General features: G+C 39.1%; 1 protein-coding gene across 1 annotated transcript in view; it reads right to left on the bottom strand.

Annotated features, from left to right (window-relative positions):
- LOC128866875 (ETS homologous factor) overlaps positions 1-9878 on the bottom strand; it is a 45378-nt gene extending 35500 nt beyond the window's left edge. The window contains exon 1 of the mRNA XM_054107912.1: positions 8125-9878. The gene's annotated coding sequence lies outside the window, so the exon portion shown is untranslated. The remainder of the gene's footprint in view (positions 1-8124) is intronic.
- Positions 9879-20827: the final 10949 nt, after the last annotated feature.

Below are 20827 nucleotides of genomic sequence, written 5' to 3'. Positions count from 1 at the left end.
TTTGAAGGCGACAAAATAGATATTAATGAATAAATAAATAAATTTTGAGAAAACACACAATTCGTGATACTTTTTGAGCACACCTCGTACATATGAATGTGGGCACACATTTTAAAGTACTTACATATGCATTTGAGCGTGAATCTGCTTAAACACTTCAACGGGCTGGAGCTTTTAGATGACTAAATATTTAGCGTTCCAAGCCCAATTCTAATAGTGAAATTTAATTTTATGAAAGCCCTGCTGTTGAAGTAAAAACAAAAAAAAATGTGTAAGTACAGATTGTAAGTGAAAACTTGGAATGGAAAATTATAAGCGAACGTGCGATTAATTACACATTTTCTGAGCACATTTTTTTGTATTTATCTGTATTTACATTACAACATTAAACAAAATGGACGTTGAGCGATCGTTTTGCTTATAAAAATATTTATAAAAGTTAATCAAATAAATATCGCTACATATACATATACATAGGTATACATACATATACATACATACATATGTGAATGTACAAACAGTATAAATATACAAAAAAATATATGAAAATGTGTGACTGCGCATGGGTGTCATGAAGGTTGCTTCATATTACGTTGAACAGTAACTGCATTCATTCATCACCTGTTCAAGTACCTGCTGAGCAATTAAATACTTATAAACAGCATAAAATATTTATCAACAAACGTAGCTGGTGATAAACATTTGACCCATTTCCTCCGCTGCAGTGACAATGAGGCGTTAATTGAATGTACCTGTGAGCTTTTTTGATAAAACAACTTTTGTGACTTTATGTGAGTTTTTGCTTTAAGGTCAATAAGTGCTAATCTATCGTAGAAATACAGTAGCGGACACTCCACAAAACGCGCTAGAATTTTATTTTATTTTTTAGAATTTTATGTGCATTTTTGTGTGTGGATTTTTGGGTTGTATGTTGTATTTCATTCAGCTTTCATTGAGAAGGTTATTCCAGACGTGCCACCCTTTATTTACATTTGTCGGCTCACATAGTGAATTCTCATAAAGCTCAGTTGGGCACTCTTCCTGCGTGGTTAGCCATTCAAATACGTATATTAGATAAGAAAGTCAACAATAAGAAGAGGTTTGCCATATGGACTAGCAACCACTCAGGTCTGCAATAATGCCATCATTTGTAAAACTTCATATCTTATCATTTAGATCCCTATGATACTAATCACAGCAATATATTTAATAGCGAACAGTAGCAATAACAATTTTCTGACGGCATACAATAAGGTTGCAATATAATAATAAAGGGTGATCAGATGACTTATCAGTACTTCTTTCAATTGGGGTTTTTTTTACAGATCACGCGTGACTACTGTTAAGGGGATATCTGTAAAATTTCAAAAAAAAAAAAAAAAATTTCATAAAATTTTAATATAGTTCTTTAAGAATATGTCAATAAATTTTTAGAACATTAATTTAAGTGTTTATGAAATTATAGATCGTCAACCGTGACGACTCTATTCTTTGCTTTCGAGCGCTGTGAGAAGAATTTTCATGTATTCATGAAATTTTGCACACATCTTTTTTATGATATTACTTTCTATGTGAATTTAAAATTTTCGAAAATTTTTCGAAAAAATAATTTTTTCGAGGCAAAAATAGCAGGAAAATTCGCCCCAAAATTCATTTTGATTTTTTTAAGCATTTTATTCCGCAATTTTTTTTTTTGTGTTTCTATTTGTTTTTAATTCATAGGGTAATTATGACATTAATAAACAAAAAAATTTTTGAATTTTTGTATTCAGTTCACTGACGCCGATGCTACATTGCCCGCCGATTGAGAAGCCGCGCTGCGACCTTCCTGGAAGAATTGAGTGTATATCCTCCATTTTAAATGATTAAAGTGAAGAAAAAAATTTATATTATTTTAATGTATAAAAAAACTGTATGCCAATTTTGAAAAAAAATATATTGACTTTTTCATTTTAAATAATTTTAATGAAAATCAGGGAAAATATGGACGTTTACAGGTATCTGTCCCCTTAAAATGAATACATTATTTTTTTTCAGTATTCATTGACATTTCATCATGGAAAACCTTACGCCTCAACAACCTTTACAAATCGTACAATTACATATTACGAAAATCTACGCTCTGTGAAGCGGGTTCATCGCGCGCTCAGGCCAACTTACGATGTACGTAACCATCCTACTGAACGCACTATTCGGCAAACCATCAGCAAAATTGGGAATAATTTTACATTATTGGATGATACTCAATCGATTAGTCCATGTACAGCCCGAAGTGAAAAGAACATTCCGGCTGTAAAGAGAGTTTTGCCGAAATCTCGGAAGAATCGACTTGGAGCCAATCTCAACAACTTGGACTTTCTTTTGGCACTACTTGGGCGATTTTACGCAAAGATCTGGGTTTGAAAGCGTATAAAATACTGCTAGTTCAAGATTTAAAGGCGGCCAATCTTCCAAAACGTCATAATTTCAGTCGTTGAGCTCTTAAAAAACTCGCCGAAGATCCGCATTTGGGATCCGAGTTTTGTTCAGCGATAAGACCCTTTTTTGGCTTCATGGCTACGTTAATAAGCAAAAATGCCATATTTGGACTGAAGAGCAACCCGAAGTGATTCAAGAACAGCCATTACAGCAATTGAAAACAACCATTTGGTACGGCCTATGGACTGTAGGAATCATCGGCACATATTTCTTCAAAGACGAGGCTGGTGCTAATGTAACAGTGAATGGTGAACGCTTTCCCGCCATGATACACGACTTTTTGATAGCGGAAATTGAAGCCCGTGATCTCTACAGCGATAAGTTGGTTTCAACAAAACGGCGTACGGCGCTGCTTGCCATACATCCCGTGTAACAATGGATTTACTGCGTCCTCGTTTCGGTGCGCAATTTGTCTCTCGTCTCAGACCAATGGATTTGCCAATTAGCCACCAAGTTCGTGTGATATCACACCTTTGCACTTTTATTGTGAGGGTATGTAAAGCCTAAATGCTTTGTGGATAAACCAGCTTCGATTAAGGCATTGGAAGCCAACACTATTAAAATTATTCTCGAGATACCGACCGACCGACCGAAGTCCTCCAGCGAGTCATTCAAAACTGGTGCTTATGGATGGCTGAACTGCGGCGCAGTTGCGGACAACATTTGAAAGGGATTAACTTTAAAACATAAATGTCATGAATGGTTTTACACAAATATAGTAAATATTGCCCACTTAACTTAAATTTTCATTGTTTTATTTTTTTATTATTTAAAATCCAATACCTTTAAATTGATCACCCTTTACATTTACGAAGTAATTATTGATGTTTAACACTTCGTGTTCTTTTTATTTATTGTTGTTGAAGCTTACTTTAATTACACCGGAAATTGATTGATTGATACAAATTCATAAACAATTTTTTCGCCAGTTTTTTATTATCACTGCAAAAACTTTCCAGTAACTTAAATGACCCACAAAACTCAATGGAATCACAACAGCTGACTTGAGGGGAAATTTAAAGTAATTGATATTACATATTCAACAACAACAACAACAAATACTCATATGCATACGTACATATATACATATTAATTAACTCTGTGCCTGTGTGGCCGGCCTTACAGCAGTTAATTGTGTCTATTCTGCCATCCGCTCCGGACGTACTTTATACTTTACACTCATACATACAAACATACATGCATACATATGCACTTCTTTCTTCAATGAAATTACAAAAATATTTAAATGCCGCCAGGTGAATTTTTTACGACTCTTATCTTTCGTCCTTTTTGAAGCTCGAGCAAAGTGAGCAAAGAGCAGCTGTTTCGCTATGGAATGCTCGTCAACTCATTATTGGAACATCAGCCTATCTGTCTGCTTGTCTGTTCGCTTGCGTTGCTGCGTGTTGGCGGGTTTGTCTGCGCATGCGCGCGCATTAAAATATCCACATACTCGCGGCACTCATGCATCCGTTCGAGTGCACTCATGTAGTGTTTGTACGTGCATATGTATGTATGTATGTATGTATTTTTGTAGCACTCTTGGCACTGTTACCCTTATCCTGACCACACCTTTTGTTGCCTCTTTCAATTTCAAGTCAATTGAAATGCGTAGTTTTCAGCGCGCACTTCGGTTGATGTGTGTGTGTGTGTGCGTTTGTGTGTTTTATCGTTTCACCTTTTTGCAGCAAATTTGCAGCTGCTGTTTTTGAAATTGTTAAATGTTTTCTTCGCCGCTACTGCCATTTAAGTGCAAGATACCACACACATGAGTTGATATCTACAAGTGCACACACACATACATATATCTATTCCATATAGCTTGAATGTAGTCTACTCGTTAAGTATTTCGTGTATGTTTCCAGTCACTGCATGCAATTTTTTTGTTTGTTGTTGGTATTTGTTCATGTAGTGCATCCTCGCTTCGTGATCAGTCAATCGATTGTTGGATGATGTTTTTCATTTTTTTTCTTTTTTTTTTTAGTTTTCCTTTTTGTCAAACTATACGCCTTGTGTTTTGAAGTTCCAAATTTAAATTTTTTGTGGTTACATTTTTTCGCACAAAACTTGAATGCATTTCTTGAAATACGTATGCATGTATGTGTGTGTGCATGTGAGTTTACCCTGTGCCTGTGTTTTGTGGTGAAGCAAACTTCTGCTGGTTTGCGGTCAATTCAATTGAATGCGTGATTTAATTCGTACTATACAGAGTAATTTACTTCATTTGCATTTCAAGTTTCTTACCTCCATTTAATTGGTTGTTATAAAATAGCATCTTTTGTGGTAAGTTAAATATTGAATAATTTTTTTTTAATTTTCCAACTTTTTTCCAAGTTTTGAACAAGTAAAAGTGCTTTAAAGCGGTTTTAAACAGGGATGTTCTACGCTTCAACTGTCATATTGGCCATTTTTATTATTTGCCTAAATCTGCGTTTTTCAAGAAATGGTTTTAAACACTTAAGGGGTTAGGGGTAGTAAGAATTAAAAAAAATTTGATTTTTGTTTTGGAATTTTCTTAAAGTATAATATCTTAAAAATACTGTGTGAAAATTTGAGTTAAATCCGACAAATACTTTTCGAGTTATTCAACAATTAACAAAAGGCGCTCGGGCGCACCGGAGCGTAGAATACTACGTAGGCAACAGCAAATCCATATTTTGAAAGCTGCTGTGATGGTTGAAGAACTATTATATTGCTCAGGAATAGATGGCACAGTGTAAGTAATTAAATAATTCGTAAACTCTACATAAATCGATAGCAAAATTTTAAATGCATTTTTCTCAATTTTTTTCTCATTTTTTTTTTATTACTGTAACTTAACCGCATTGTAGATTTCAACAATTTATGCTGCTTTTGAAAAACATGAAAAACTCGTGCCTGATCGAAGGATTTTTTTTCTTTTTCAAAAATTTCGATTTTTTTTAACAATTAATTGTCGGTTGTTTCTCGAAAATCTGACAAAATATTTCCTGAGGCCGCCACATTGTTTATTTTGATAAAAAAGTCTTCCATCAGGCACAAGATTATCTATTAATAAAACTAATTTCACTTGCCCGATTGATTTTAGATGAATCTGCAAGGACTTGCGATGAGCACCTCCATTTGTGTAGGTTAAGTGTGAGCTTGAAGAGAAAATTGTGCGCAAAAGAGAAGAAAACGGCACAATGCCAAAGCAAAAAACTAAATTAGTGAAAAAATTTTATTGAAATCTTGTTTGGTGGACCGAAGGCCTGGCAGTGGAAAAAAAAGCCTAAAAATGTTGTCATTATTTCGAAAAAAAGCTGACCTTTCACTTCAAGATGCTGCAAACAGGCCCGTATGTCGGAAGGAAAGGTCCAAGAAGTATGCAATAGTAAAGGTTTACGCTCGTGTAAGAAGATCATAGAACCCAATCGAAATGATAAACCAAATAAGAGTGCTAAAATACGTGCGCGAAAATTATACAGTCAAGACACCCATAAATATGACTGATTGGTTGTGGGCGATGAAACATGTGTCAAAACAGACTTTAAATAAATTCAAGTCTCTTAGTTTTATACTGCAACGAAGAGAGGAGGAGTGCCAGGTGTCTTTAAGTTAAAAATATTGGAGAAGTGCCCTAAAAAATCTGTGGTTTGACAAGCCATCTGCCAGTGTGGTATGAAAAGCAAGACGTCCATAACCACGGGCATTATAAATAAAGGAATTTATGAAAAGGAGTGTTTGCACAAACTTTTGCTGCCATTCATAAAACCACATAAAGGCTTAGTTCTGTTCTGGTCCGATCTAGCATCGTGTCATTATAGCCGTCTTGGTGTGAATCTCTCTCTCTCTCTCTCTTAGCTTCACAGTCTGTGGTGGACCAATCCTCCTTCTGGTATGAAAATCAGAGGATAAATAATTTTCAAAAGGACCACAACCCACCAAACCGTCCACAATTGCAACTCGTTTGAAAATGTTGGACAATTGCTAAACGAAAATAGCTAAACCTGAAAAAAGAAACTCAAAATGAGCAGCAGTTTGAAATGAATTGGCAGAGATTTGACTCCAGCATGGAAAAAGTTTTTCTATTGTAATAGCGGTTGCCTCTCGGCAGGCAATAGCAAACTTACGAGTGAATTTCTGCCATGAAAAAGCTCCTTATAAAAAAAAATGTCTGCCGACTCTGAACGGCTTAAAACTGTAGGTCCCTCCACTTATGCGGGTTTGGTAGCTAGACAATTAAGGTCACTTGGTGTTCGCTTCATCGACAGCCTGGAGCAGTGCGCCAACCTAAATCCCTTCAATCTTCTCAATTATATCAACAGCTCTGGCTAGCTGTAGATGTCTACCTGGTGAAGGTCTCATAATGATATCAAAACGGCGCTTCAGTGCTACTTGAGGAGTGTCAGACTGGCACTTCAACCATTTCACCTACCTACCTACCATTTGTGGAACAACATCAAGATGCACACCACAAACAGCAGGAGGAGTTCGGCCAAATACCTAACAGGAGTGCACGCGCCAATTATTTATTTATTTTTTTATTTTTGTATACACGGGAAGAGTTATATTTATAAGGTAGCTAATATCATACGGCTTAGAAATTTATGAATCTGCCACACTCCCACCCATAATTGTTTCTTCTGAATCGTTTTTGGATTTGGAAAAATCCCATATGGCAAATATACATCTCTACTTCTAGCGCTAGGTTAAGTTATTTGACCTGGCTGACTGAAACACATAGATCTATTGGTCCTTATTGGTACCAGATGAACCTTGACCCTTACGTTCCCTTGTTGCAGGCTTCTTGTAATAAGTCTCCATCTTTTGCGAATCTAAGTGAGCTCTGAAGCTCTAACCCGAGAGAGATTCTAACCGTTTCCACGACAGTCGGTTCTACGTTACCGAAATGACCCGGATTTATATCCGGCCAAGGACTGTCACTCCAGCAGTAAGTATGGGGAATGTTTATGCTGCTACAACAACAACAACCGAGACATTCTAATCTCTCATATTGTAGAGCCGCTGAACATTTTATTCGGGTTCTAGCTAATGCACGGCAAGAACATAGAAGGTATTCAAGAGTTTTTCTCTCTTCTAGTTCATTGCAAAATCTGCAGCTATCGTTATTTGCAATTCCCATCTTCTATGCATGTGCCGCTAACAAATTGTGGGCTGTCAGTATACTTACATACGTACATCCAGCGCTAACCTTCGACAGAAAATCTTCCAGCAGTCAGTGGAATGTTCAAGTATTCTTTACAGGTATGTTGTCCGATCAAAGTTGATCATAAAAACGCCTTATTCAATAAGTTCTAAGAAGCGTCTCAGTGTGAACCACGTTTTAGGTTTTACTTACTTATGAAGCGTGCGATGTGGAAAACTTTCAAACGATGCTCAAATGTGTGGAATCAAATGTGTGCAAACATTTGGTAGTTTGCAATTTTTCAGCTTTTTTTTATCAAAAAGTGAACCTTAATACCAGTTTCTCAATCCAGTTAGCGATTAATTTTTATTATCTTCTATCACATTTGTTTTCTAACACCACTTCATTCCGCTGGTGCAAAACACCTAGCCATTTGAGTGTCTCCACTTTCCATTTCTACTACCGCGTTTCTGATCATCTTAACATTAAATTTTAGAAATAAAATTGCCAAATATCAACTCAAGCACTCAATTGCTTACCTGTTTGCTTCCGAGAATTCGAATATTATTGGGAAATCCACTTCCGGCGGATATCAGTAGTGTTGGTTTTAATAAGAAAACACTTGACACGCTCCAATTGTATGAGAAGAATTGAGCACGAATGAGTGACGTCTCCACCAACAGCTGGCTATGGCTGCAATAGGAATTGTTTTTGCTCCAATGGTAATTTTTTTTTTTGCTTCTACTGGTAATTGTTTTTGTGTTATCACGATCGATCGAATTAACCGCTACTGCTGGCTGGTTTGATACACAAAATTTGTCACAAGTGAGAGAGCGCACATACGAGTATTTCCGCGCGTGCTAATGAATGTTCACGAGCACGTGTGTGTGTGTGTGTATTTGTGTGGGTCAGTGTAATTTTGTCGCGCTTCCGTTGGGAGAATGGACGTTTTATGCTCGATTTGCAATTTGCTCGTACTTTTTGTGACGTTTTTCTATATTGGTGGTTATTTTGTTGGTGATATCGTCGCGGGGGTGTATATTTGTTGTAATTGTAGAACGCTGACGCTCGGCGTGATGCTTGTGTATGTGTATGTATTCGGCTTTATTGTTTATACCTTTTGTATATTTTTATATTTTTGCTACTTCCTGTTTGTTTTTGCAGTTGAATTATTATTATTTGCGTGCACTTAAAAATTTTGTCCACTGCTTATATTTTACTATGTTTTTTTGCGTTTTTGAATAGCACACATCCTCTCACACACTTTGAATAAAAAAGCACAAAATTTTCAAGTAAATTAATTAATATTTTTTTTTGATTTTTTCTTTTGCAACTTCAGCAGTTTCAGTCTTTTACACGCTTTTCATCTGTTAACTTTTTATTTCATTTTAATTTTTACTGGTTTTCCAAAAACAAAAAAAAACAAAAACATTTCACAATTCACCGCCGCTGACACTAATGATGTTGCTGACGCTGCCGATGACGACCGTTATGCGCTGTTTAACTTGAGATTTAGCAAACTTGTAGTAAAATCTCTCAAATTATTCTGCTTGTTGTTGCCGCTACGACTGGCTGTTGCACGCTTATTTACTTCGTGAATGCGCAAACAGATAGCGCAACCAGGCCAAACTGACGAAAAAACGCGCGTCGCTGCGATTTTTACACGAAGTTCGTCGAATAAGAGGGGGCGCGCAAAGTTGTTTGGGGTATACGCTGCCGTTCCTCCGTTCTCTTATAGCCTGAGCTTTGAACTACTTTTTAAAAATTTCGAAAGTTTTTGCTGCCACTGTTATTAACAAGCGTGCACTCCGCTTGCCGCTTGCCGATTAACGTCTGCCGCTCGACGATTCAGCTAACCGCTGTCAGCCTGCTGTGCAATCTGTTGCGTTATTCTTGCTTGTCTTCTTTATTCGAATTATTATTATTTTTTTTTGATTATTATTTCGCAGCTACATTAGTTGCTTTTGTTGTTGACAGCTTGGTTTTGTTGTTGTTTGCTCACTGCTAATGAAACGTATTTTTTTTAATTTTATCAAGTTTTCCCACTTTTTCTTGGCAACACTTCTTTAGAAAATGGAATTATTTTTAAACGAAGCTTTTTTTCAACACAAATAATTTTTAATAAGCACTAATTTTAAATTTTTTTTTCCGTCGCTATTATTAAACGTTTAGTGCACGTATACTCGCTTTTTTGTTTTCTACAATAATTTTCTCGCCGGCTGGTTGTTATCCGCGTCTACTCGTGTCTGTACACGTACACTTATAATTCACTTTAACAAATGCGGTCGTGTTCTGTTTGCGCTGCTGGTTTTGTTGTTCGACTCAGCTCGGCAGTCTTTTGGTTTGATCGTTGCATTCGGTTCGATGCGACAAATTGTTGGGCGAATACTACAACAAGTTCGAGCTGGCATTGGCGGGTGTATATGGCCCCTACATTCATTCAAGCTGTGTAGAGGGAAGTAAAGTATTCTGTGCACAATGGGACTGTCAAAATGGGTACGTTGCGGCAACGCATTTGACTGACTCCACTTAAAATATCCATTTATGTACGAAGACATAGACATAGCGCAGCGAATAAAGATCCAGCGGCTACGTTGGCTGGGTCATGTCGTCCAAATGGATACAAACGCTCCGACTTTGAAAGTATTCGATGCGGTACCAGCTGGTGGTAGCAGAGCTGTGTTGGAAAGATCAGGTGGAGAAGGACTTGGCTTCACTTGATGTGCCCAATTGGCGCTGGTTAGCACGAGAAGAAACGACTGGCGCGCTTTGTTAAACTCAGCCAAAATCGCGTTAGCGGTTATCGCGCCAATTAAGGCCGGCGGGCCAATTAAAAGGTCAAAAAAATCGATTTTTTTTTCCTGAAATCAATAGCTTAGATATTCAAGAACATGAGACACAAATTTTCAGAGTTAAATTTCAAGTATTTGCAGAGCTACAGAGCCGAGCGTAGTGCGGCGTCGAGCAACCGTGCGCTTATTGTTGACTTTAAAGCGCGTTTTCTCGGCTTTTCATTTTCACGATTTTACCTAATTTATGTACACGATTGCAAAAAAACTAAACGAGCTATTTCATTCAAAATGCGTTATCTTCAGTATTGTTTTCTCTTCTATGTGAACTAAAAAAAACATCCAAAAACTTTTTTTAAGCGACTTTTTTATCCAGTTGAAGAGTTTTTTTTTCCTTGAAAAACCACTTTTTTTTTCTACCTTCCCCAAAAATTCGAATTTTTACGTGTTTCTCCCAATTTTCTTAGTTCACATCGAAGATAATAGGACTATGAATAAGTTCGTGCGGTTTTTTTCGAAATTTGAAACTTTATTGACGTAAAATGGTTACAAATTTAATATTCAAAATATTGTCCATCGCTTACTACTACTTTTTCCCATCTTTCTGGCAATTCACGGATTCCCTTTGTGAAAAATTCGGTCGGTTTTGCCGCAATCCACGAATCGATCCATTTTTTGACTTCATCGTAATTACGGAAGTGCTGGTCAGCCAGGCCATGTTGCATCGATCGGAAGAGATAGTAATCGGATGGCGCAAGGTCTGGACTATACGGCGGGTGGGGTAGGACATCCCATTTGAGCGTTTCTAAGTATGTTTTGACCACTTGTGCAACATGTGGCCGAGCATTGTCATGTTGCAAAATAACTTTGTCGTGTCTATCGGCGTATTGCGGCCGTTTTTCTCGCAGTGCTCGGCTCAAACGCATCAATTGTCGTCGGTAGACATCCCCCGTAATCGTTTCACTCGGTTTCAGTAGCTCATAATACACAACACCCAGCTGGTCCCACCAGATACACAGCATAACCTTCAGGCCATGAATATTCTGCGCCGACGTCGATGTTGAAGCATGGCCAGGGTATCCATACGTTGCCCGACGTTTTGGATTGTCGTAATGGACCCACTTTTCATCGCCAGTCACAATTCGATGCAAAAAACCCTTTCTTTTGTGCCGTTGAAGCAGTTGTTCGCATGCCATAAAACGGCGTTCAACGTCTCTTGGCTTCAATTCATACGGCACCCAATGGCCTACCTTTCGGATCATTCCCATGGCTTTTAAACGTTTGGAAATGGTTGATTGATCAACTCCCAAAGTTTTTGCAACCTCTTCTTGCGTTTGAGCCGGATCTTGATCGAGCAATTCCTCCAATTCGGTATCCATGAACTTTGGCGGCGCACCCTCGCGTTCTTCGTCTTCCAAGCCAAAATCACCACTTTTAAAGCGTGCAAACCACTTCTGGCACGTTCGCTCAGATAGAGCATGCTCACCATAAACTTCCACCAAGATACGATGACTTTCGGCTGCTTTTTTCTTCATATTAAAATAATGAAGAAGAATTCCCCGCAAAAACACATTATTTGGCACGAAATTCGACATTTTCAAGTGTGGTAAAAATATTGTTGTTTACGCTTCAAATAAAAAGCTTATACTGACGTTTGTGCCTTACGACAGTAGCTCTCCAATGAATGTTTGGAAATGTGGATCGATGGAATAATAATCAAGTTACGCCATCTGTTGTAAAACCGTAACGAACTTATTCATAGCCCTATTAATTACATCAAAATTAATAATCTTTTTTTTTTTGTTTTCAGATGAAAATTGCAAGTTGTATCTTGTACAGAAGTTGGATACTTCAGTGGCAAGGCGCTCTGGGAATCTATTGATAACTCGGCTTACAATATATTGTTGGAGATTGTACAATTTTTTTTTTTTTTTAGTTCAAATATATATTAAACTATCCCCAAAACTTCATTTGGCTAATTGTTTTTTTTTTCTCATCCTACAACGCTTCGCGAAAACTACTGAATTTAGGACATCTAATTGGCTCGCCGGCCTTAAGAAGAAGAAGTATGTTGTATGAAATCTCTGCAATTGTCAGCACTTTTTTTCTTCTGGTTCATATTTTTCACAGTTCACCATATTATCTGAACCCGGTGACTTCTTTGGTCTTTCTTTACATGATTTTGCCACTGAACTTCGGCTCATAATATTTTTTTATTGCCATTACCATATTTTTGCTTTTCTAGACGGCTTAGACGTAGAATATTAACTGATACACCTCCACCAACAAATTATACGGTGCACATTTTTTTCACCAAGAAGAGGTAAGTTGGTTTTAGTAGAGTTTAAGTGCACCGAATACCCATTCGCTCTCTGAAATTTTTGCGACTTCACAATTTAGTGAAAAATTTGGTCAAAACAAGCAGTTCCGCCTTTTTGGTAGTGGATGAACAAAATATCACAGAAATTTGAAAGCTCTTGAAAATAAGTAGCCGAATAGGTTGGTGCGTGACTACCATTCGGAATTCAGAGAGAAAAACCAAAACGAAGAAAAAGTTTTTTCTAATAGCGGAAGCCCCTCGGCTGGCAATGGCAAACCTCTGAGTGTATTTGTGTCATGAAAAAGCTCCTCATACAAAAAAATATCTGCCGTTCAGACCCTCCATTTGTGGAACAACATCACCAAGGCGCACGCCACAAATAGGAGGAAGACCTCGGCCAAACACCCAAAAGTGGTGTACGCACCAATTATATATACATAACCTAATATTTAGTTCCGTTGCTTTCATGCAGTTGAAATTTGTTCATAATCGATATTAAAGCGTCATGCGCAAATATCGGGTCTTTTACGAGTATTAGCTGCATGGCCCCTATCCATATTATCAATCACTATGGTTTGACAGTTCAGAATAGCAAACTTCTGTATAGTAAGATTTGCCATGTCATCATGAATCTTTGACGCCAGAACAACGCTTCCAAATTATGGAAATTCACTTTGAAAAAAAAAAAAATTATGTTTGCGAAGTTCGTAGAGTACTGGCGGCATCATTGCGCCTTATTTCCTTCGAAATGAGGAAGGAGCTGCCGTTATGATGAAAGGCGAGTGCCATCGAGCCATGCTGACTCAATTTTTGTTTTTAAAAATTAATCAGCTAAACCTAAGCGACGAAATTTGGTTCCAACAAGACGGCGCGCCTAACAATCGATTTATTGCAATACTTAAGCTACCATTGACGCCATGCTGTCAGATTTATTGGAAAAGTAGTCAAAACTTGGACTGATCGAATGAGCCATGCAACTCGCAGCCGCGCCGGACATACATATGTCGGATATCATATTCAAAAAATAAATGCCATGAAATTATCTACTAGATTATTATTATTCTAAGTTTTCAAAGTCTTAAAAAAAAACTGCCGACAATAGCGAGTATCAGCATAGAGACTACATAGAATGTAATGAGCCAGCCAATGAAAAACTGCTCGTCGAAGTCTAAGTAGAGATCCTTCATATGGCTAACTAGTAACCATTTGGCTTTATTTATAATTACTTTTTTTTACAGGCCAGCAAATTCTCATTCCACTGGCTCTTTGAGCCAAATTTTCTCAAAGGTCGAATGCAGAGTCGACATGCTTTTAAGCGTGGCTTATAACTTTTCAGGGATATCCAAAAAAAAAATGGCACACTCAGCTTTTTTCGCTGATTTGTTTTTCTAAATATTAACAGTACCAGTATTGATAAATCAGTGAGTGTGATGCACATTTGATTAGTTTTAGCAAACGTTAAATATCCGCGAACTTACAAAGTATTTAAATTTGTTGTTGCTGTAGCAGACGTACTCAACGCTGCCGGGTTGTACCGTCAAGTGTTGTCATTGAAGTCAGTGTTGTCGGCAGGTTTAAGAAACGAGCTATTTCGCGTGGTCGGACAGCTGTTAGCTGAATTAGTCTAAGTAAGCATGTCAAAAAGGGTTTAGTATTATATGGGAACCTCTCATATATAGGGCATATACTAGGTATGTGGGAAATTTTTCCTATTCTTGATTGGTGCGATAGCTGCTTAAACGATTTTGGTCGGGTTTAGCTAAGTGTGCCAGTCGTTTCGTTTTCGTGCCTGTTGAACACACCAAGTGGAGACAAGTCCTTCTCCGCCTGAACTTTCCTACGCAATAGAGGCCATCTTCTTCCTCTGCCACACCACAGCTTCAGCGTTTCCATTCATTTAGACGTGATGACTTAGTCAGCGTCACTGCACGAATTTCTCGGCTGCAGAGGCCGCATTAAGATGTTTATACTTAATATATAAGCCGCCAAACTGTGCACACGCCTCTGTGCAGCAAAAAACGTACATCTACCTACGCAAAGAATGTTCGACATCGAAAAGCTGTGATCACAACAGACTGGCCAGAAGATTCGCCAGTCGACCTTTACTCCTGCTCTGTCCAACAATCCGGCATGCACGAGCAATGAAGCAACATTTCTCATTCTCTACGCCCCGCCGCCGAAAAAGAAATCGGATTCCGGCGAGCCCGAAAAAACAGTTAGTACGACGAGGAATCTCATGCTACCGCAGTAAGAAAAGGTGCGGACTATAAAGCCACGCTGCGATCGGGCGCAATGCGAGCCTAAGAGAGGAAAAGAGACGTATTATCAGAAAGAAGAAACGAGAGGCCAAAATACGTGAGTGTGAGAAGCTTGAGATGTTGGCCAGTAGGAATAACGCCCGAAAATTCTGCCATTCGGCGGGGTACAAAAAGTTTTAAGACCGGAGTTGTAAGAACAAAGATTGCGATCAGGTGACTGACATCCAGAGCATACTTAAATTATGGAGGGAACACTTCTCGAACCTGTTAAATAGTGATAGCTGCGCATGTCACAGAGAATGTGAATATCCCGATACCCCAATCGTTTACAACGGAATTGTCGCACCGCTACACGAGGTGAGAATAGCGATAACGCGGTTAAAGAACAACAAAACCTCGGGCGCCGACGGACTGCCGGCAGAGCTATTCAAACATGGCGGCGAGGAGCTGGTAAGGTGCATGCATCAGCTTCTATACAAAATATGGTCGAATGAAAGCATGCCTGCCTATTGGAATTTAAGTGTGCTCTGCCCAATTCATAAGATCCTGCAATTTGTGCAATAGTCTTCTAAATATCGTTCTAGCGAGCGATTGTGTGAAAGGCAATCAACTGATTAGATCTTTCCAGTGTGGCTTTAGACCTGGAAAGTCCACAATCGACGAGATATTCACAATACCCCAAGCCTTGCAAAAGACCCATGAAAGGAGAATCGATACACACCATCTTTTCGTCAACTTCAAAGCTGCATTCGACAGTACGGAAAGGAGTTACTTGTATGCCGCGATGTCTGAATTTGGTATCCCGCAAAACTAATACGGCTATGCAAGATGACGTTGCTCAACACCAGCAGCGCCGTCAGAATTGGGAAGGACTTCTCCGAGCCGTTTGATACCAAACGAGGTTTCAGACAGGGTGACTCGCTGTCGTGTGACTCTTTACCTGATGTTGGATAGCATCATACGAGCCGCAGGACTTAATCGCTCAGGCACAATATTTTATAAGAGCGTACAATTCTTGGCGTATGCCGATGATATTGACATCATCTGTTAGTTCTGTATTTTCCAAATTGGATAAAGAGGCAAAGCGAATGGGTCTGGTGGTCACCGAGGGCAAAACGAAGTATGTACCTCCTGTCTTGAAACAAGCAGTCGGCACATTCGCGTATCGGCACCCACGTCACTGTAGGCAGTTATCATTTCGAGGTTGTAAAAGACTTCGTTTAATTATGAACCTGCATTAACACCGATAACAACGCCAACCTATAAATCTAACGTAGAATCTCTCTTGCCAACAAGTGCTACTTTGGACTAAGTAGGCAACTGAGCAGTAAAGTCCTCTCTCGACGAACAAAACTAACACTCTACAAGACTCTCATCATGCTCGTCCTAACGTATGGCGCAGAAGCTTGGACGATGACAACATCCGATGAAGCGACGCTTGGAGTGTTTGAGAGAAGGATTCTGCGGCGAGTATCGCAGGCGATGGAACGATGAGCTGTATGAGCTTTACGACGCCATAAACATAGCGCAGCGAATAAAGATTCAGCGGCTACGTTGACTGGGCCATGTCCATGAATGGAGAGAAACGCTCCGGCTCTGAAAGTATTCGATGCGGTACCAGCTGGTGGTAGCAGAGGAAAAGGAAGTCCTCCTTTGCGTTGGAAAGATCACGTGGAGAAGGACTTGGATTCACTTGTTGTGTCAAACTGGCCTCGGTTAGCAAAAGAAAGAAACGACTGTCGCGCTTTGTAAACTCAAATTAAGAAGAAGAAGAATGCAATAAATATCCATATTTTCCAAACTAGTCAAATCCAAAACCTTAAATATCTCCTTATAAAATAAAATACATTTGCACCACTCTCAAAGAAAACAGCTCACACGGGGTCCCATATTATCTTTTCTGAACTAATATAAAGACGGAAGCAATTTTTCTTGTCCACACTTGCCGCAGACCGCATTTACGACACACTTCCTTTAATATTTAAATTTACACAAATTTTCAATTAATCACCAGGACTTTTTGCCTCCAGCTGGATAATTACTCGTATGAACATACATACATATGGGTGCGTGAGTGTGTGTGTGTGTGTGAGTATTCATAATGGCTTTCAGCACAACTCAACTCGCCTGATGGCTACTCAGTATAGCGATGAGCTAAGTGACAAATTTCCGCAGAACCATTTGGGGAAAAAATGCCAACACCGAATAAGTGAAGTTCTTAATCATCTGCATACATACATATGTATGTATGTATGTAGGTATATGAGTTGTTTAGTATATATGTACATATGTAGCTGTGTAGAGATATGCTGAGGCAGAATTTAAGTGACGTTAAATAATTACAAAATTATGGGTAATTTGTGTGATTAATTTGCTGAGCACGTAACAATGAAAGTTAAAAGGAAATCACTCGGAACCTATGGGAATAAGTATGTATGTTTGTATGTAGTTGTATAGAATGTGCGTAAATGCCTATCTGTACAAATGTTCGTATGTATGTTAGTAGCGTTCGGTAGGCGAATGAAATCAGAGTGCAGGAAATCCGTTTCACTTTCAAACTCACGGCTATACTTCTACTTATGTAGGTATGTACATATGTATGTATGTAAGTATGGACATCTGCATGTAAGTATGTAAGTATTTTTGAAAACAGCAACTGTGTCTGCAGTTTGCAGTACCGCAATTAAATATTTTTCGCTACACCTACATAACGTGCATATGTGTGTGTGTGTACATTTGAATAAAGATAAGTGTCGATCCTTCGATCTGATAGCAATAGATCGTATGCATGTACGATGCATGTGGGTGTGTGTGTATGTACGAAATTATTGTATCCCTCATGCGCTGCAGGTAAAATTACACTACGCGGGTGCTCTCAGTCGTGAAACATGCAGATGTATGTATGTATGTGTCTTCGAGTTCTTCTACTCATTTGATATGTGCTTAATGAGTATCATTTGTAGGGGACTAGGCATCCTATTACTACCAAGTTGCCTACTAACATTTCTGCATACACGCATTTATGTATGTACATATGTATGCGCTATACATCACTCTTGTTGACTTATTCATGGAAGTGTGTATGCACGCATGCTCCTGTATGTTTGTATGTAAATACGGGCACAGGCCCTCGGGGGCAAATCCTTTTTCGTCTACATCCTGTGCGTAGCGTTGAAAATTTGTAAATTTCTATTTGACATGCGTGAAGCCGCATCGAATTACTGGCACCAGTCACACACACGCACACACAGCAAGTCGTAAGAGTGCATGCAAGCGGGCATACATACATACATACATATTTATAAACATGCATGCAGACATTAGAAAAAGTGCACAGAGGCCATCTAAAACCAAGATATCCTGCTAACACGCGCGTAACCTCCTGTCACTCAGTTCCACATGCTCGGTGGCGAAGATATTCAAATACCACAAGCAAGCAATCGAATTACAATAATTCAACGGAAATGTATGAAACGCACGACCTCACTTGCTCTTGGTCAGAGCGGAGTTTGATATACAACACCTACAAAAATAAGCACAGTCGCGAGCTACAGATGAGTTTCTAGCTTTGTGTGTTTGCATGAAAATTTGTAGATCAGAATTCTATAAAATTTACATGATCTCACGCGAGATATGTACGTATGTGTGTATGTATATGTGTATTCCATTTGGCGTTAGGCGCACGCTCAGCAAATGTATGGGAAAGAGAGGTAAAGAGTGCGCCTATAAATGGGTATAAGTGCATGTAAATGTTCCACGTTGTTGTTGTATCGGCATATGTCACTCGGGGCTTGGACCCATTGGATTGCATAATATTTCACATCTGCTGAAATCCTATTTTTTTAATTTTTATTATTATTTCGCATTTGCCTATTTATCTACTCAAATATCTCTGGTGGGTCTGAAATGCAAGATGTCCTGAAAATTAATTATTGCCAAGAAACAGTTACGGTGGTGCAAAGTACAAGGTGGCGCAAAAAGTATTAACCGATTTTCTTTTACCGTAATTCCAAACTTTTTTGAAAACGCAATTTTTCTTGCGTTAGCTTAAGCAGGATGCGCGTAGAGTGTTACCTGAGCTTCTGGTTAGGTTAGGTTGAACCGGTTGTCCTGTAGGACACACTCAAGTTCATAGGCCAAGTCATAACGCGTGGGGAGCTTGTCCCTATGCCTCCTAAAACCAGTATATGCTTTTCAAAAATTTTATTTCTCTAATTTCTACAGAACTGAGATCTTCCAATTCATTAAAAAATTGTTTACCCAGAGTAATAAACCTACGTCTGGATAGAGCCAGGATAGTGGCACAGTAGGTGCGAGTTTGTCTCTGCCTCGTTCACATCTAGAAAACTTCTGCAGAAGTCATGTGTTTGCAGACCCATCTCTTGGGCGTGTCTACCTATTTGGCAGTGTCCCGTTATGACTGAAATCATTGCGCTAAGACTTTGTTTATTTTGGCTTAGCAGAGATTCTTTGTGTTTAACTTTTAAAGTCGGCCACAGTTGACGGGCGATTTTGCAGGTGGCTTCATTACGCCATCTTTCGTTTGCTTTCCCTACGATTTTTTCAAGGATGAGTAGCTTACATGTTTGTAAGGGTATCCCTATGTCATGTCTCGTCGGTCAATTTTGTGGCGAGTCTCGCTAGTTCATCGGCTCTACAGTTATCCGCTGTCGCAATGGCCAGGAGCCCGTGTAACCTTTAAGTGTAATGATTCAGCCGTTTCGTTAAGAAATCGGCATCGTTAAGCGACTATCTGGGAGATTGTCGACTGATTTGTGAGAAATTTCATCGCCGCTTGGCTATCAGTGAAAATCTAGATATCATTTCCGGATATCGCCTCATACTCAGTATCAGTGTCGCGGCTTTCATTATTGCCATCAGTTCAGCCTGAAAGACACTACAGTAGTCGAGGAGAAGAAAACTGAAGGAGATCCCCAGATGTCGGAGTATACACATCCGCCCACCCTGCCCTCGAACTTTGAGCCATCTGTGTGTACATGAATGGACTCACTCTGTCTTCGCTTGAGGGTAGGAGGGTCGTAAACGCTGTAATGCCAAGTGTAGGCGGGAGTGCATAATCCAACAATCCGGGAAGCCCCAAAGTGCTAGCTAAGATTTTACCATGACCACAATCCGTGTTTGACCACATACTTAGAGTGTTCAGCCTTATTGCCGCACTGCGGGCGTTATATATTGCCTGCAGACCTTTCAGAAGGACGCTTAACGTCGCATATGATGCTTTCGATGGTATGGTTGACATCGCACCGGTTATAAGAACAGATGCTAGTCTTTGAACCTTGTCAAGTTTTTTGATGTTCACACCCTTCTCAAGAGCATTCCACCATATTACAATAACATAGTAGAGAATTGGCCACCGTAACCGAATGGGTTGGTGCGTGACTACCATTCGTAGTTCACAGAGAGAACGTAGGTTCGAATCTCGGTGAAAGACCAAAATGAAGAAAACGTTTTTTTCTAATAGCGGTCGCCCCTCGGCAGGCAATGGCAAGCCCCTGAGTGTATTTCTGCTATGAAAAAGCTCCTCATAAAAAATAACTTCCGCTCGGAATCGGCTTGAAACTGTAGGTCCCTCCATTTGTCGAACAACATCAAAGCGCCAATTATACATATATATTTATATAGTAGAGAATTGGCCTAACCACTGCTATGTAGAGCCAATGTATCATTCTGGGTTCCAACCCCCATTTCTTCCCAATTAGCCTCCCACAGGAGTGGACACCACCGTCATAGCTGTCATAGCTTTGCGTACTCTAACTGCGTACTCCTACCCAGTATAAATTCTAGATATTTTGCCCTTTCATGTTACTCTAAGTGGTTTCCCCTCCTAGAAGAGCTCATGAGCTAGATAGCTCAT

Source organism: Anastrepha ludens, chromosome 6 (genome assembly GCF_028408465.1).
Source record: "Anastrepha ludens isolate Willacy chromosome 6, idAnaLude1.1, whole genome shotgun sequence".
NCBI lineage: Eukaryota > Metazoa > Arthropoda > Insecta > Diptera > Tephritidae > Anastrepha > Anastrepha ludens.
The sequence above is the reverse complement of the archived record's forward strand: the minus strand, read 5'-3'. Positions and strand labels throughout refer to the sequence as shown.